Source organism: Furipterus horrens, unplaced genomic scaffold (assembly GCF_987537825.1).
Source record: "Furipterus horrens unplaced genomic scaffold, mFurHor1.1.pri manual_scaffold_17, whole genome shotgun sequence".
NCBI classification, from domain to species: domain Eukaryota; kingdom Metazoa; phylum Chordata; class Mammalia; order Chiroptera; family Furipteridae; genus Furipterus; species Furipterus horrens.
Window position 1 is genome coordinate 106,911,031 of NW_028327187.1, and position 1,739 is coordinate 106,912,769.

The 1,739-nt window shown below is 37.6% G+C and overlaps 1 pseudogene; it reads left to right on the forward strand.

The window, feature by feature from the left end:
• The first annotated feature begins 852 nt into the window (after positions 1 to 852).
• On the forward strand, positions 853 to 1,231 carry LOC149991775 (large ribosomal subunit protein eL31 pseudogene; annotated as a pseudogene).
• The last annotated feature ends 508 nt before the right edge of the window (positions 1,232 to 1,739 follow it).

Below are 1,739 nucleotides of genomic sequence, written 5' to 3' on the forward strand. Positions count from 1 at the left end.
CAGGAATCAAACCTGTGACCCACCCAGTCTAGGGGACAATGCTCCAACCAACTGAGCCTCACTGGTTTAATTATATTATAATTTAAATTATCAGAAGTATTTCAACTTAGTTACCAATTGTGATTTACATAGGTATGACAGTAGACGGTGCTGTCTGTATAAAGTGTACGAATAAACACATTTCAATGTTAAATTAGTGTGTAGTAAACATTTGAATTGACTCAATCCATTGACATTAACTAGAGAGGTAATGGGTTTCTGTATAGTACTAAAGACAGTGCAGTACAGTATAGCAATATCTATGAGATGCAACAGTTAAAGTATAAATGTTCTAGAAAAATAGGAAGGAGATAAAGATGTTTACCATTACTTATGGGCAAACTTATGCATTATTTTAAAATAATTTTCTTTCTTGACTATCTGTATTTTTCAAATTACAGTTTGTACTAAGAAAACTCTCATAAAAAGTATCTTATAATTTTAACTCAGGTTAACTTCATGAGGCTTTTTCTCACTTCCCTTTTCTCTGTTCCTACAAAACCCCGTGCACTACTCTGAAACAGTTTAGCAACACGGGTAGTCCCAGGTTCTTGCCACCTAATTCAAGTAGTACCTTTAAAAAATGATGCGGATGGTGATGATATTGATAAATATGTATACAAGACTGAATCCCTCCTCCTGAAATAGTCATTTCTTTTCGATAACCTGAAATAATCATGTCTTTTCTATAATTATGCTTACCTAGATGCTGTGCGCTTCTTTTTTTGCAGTTTCCTGTAAATAATATTTTGATGTGCCTAAATTGTGAATAAACTGACAGTGCCTTTCTCTTTCCAACTTGGCCTTGGTAGAATGGCTCCCACAAAAAAGGGTGGTGAGAAGAAAAAGGTCCGTTCTGTCATCAACAAGGTAGTGACCAGAGGATACACCATTAACATTCATAAGTGCGTCCATGGAGAGGGGGTTCAAGAAGCGTGTCCCTCGGGCACTCACAGAGATCCAGGGATTTATCATGAAGGAGAAGAGAACTCTAGATGTGTGCATTGACACCAGGCTCCACGAAGCTGTCTGGGCCAAAGGAATAAGGAATGTCGCATACCATGTCCAGGTGCGGTTGTCCAGAAAACGTAATGACGATGAAGATTTACAAAACAAGCTCTGTGTGTTGGCTGCCTATGTACCTGTCATCACTTTTAAAAATCTACAAACAGTTAATGTGGATGAGAACTAACTGCTGATTGTTGAATAAAGTTATAAGACTGCAAAAAAAAAAACAAACAAACAAAAAACAGGAAAACCCACAGACAAACAAACCTGACAATGCCTTATAAATACAACGACAAGGGAAAAAACCAACCCAGCATGTATTTCTATCGGTGTCTGCCCTGCATCCTGAGTTACAGAATTAACTGTTTATCCTTCTCTCTTTTCCCCCTAGAATGTGAGCCCTTGAAGCAGGGGCTGTTCTTTTAACCTCTGTGGCTCAATGCGTAGGATAAGTCCCGGCATGTGACAGGAGAGAGGGCATGCTATAAATCTGTGAGCAATGAATGAAAGAATTGGAATCCCATGTATTCATTTTTTTTCATGCATGTACACACTCAGCCCCTACTATGTGGTATCCATCCTAGAACATCTGTAAGTTTGGGATATAAGAGGATGATGATTCATTTATTTGAATATGATGAAATAATATATTTAAAAGCAGAAATTAAAAGACATGGCACAAGGAAGACAAC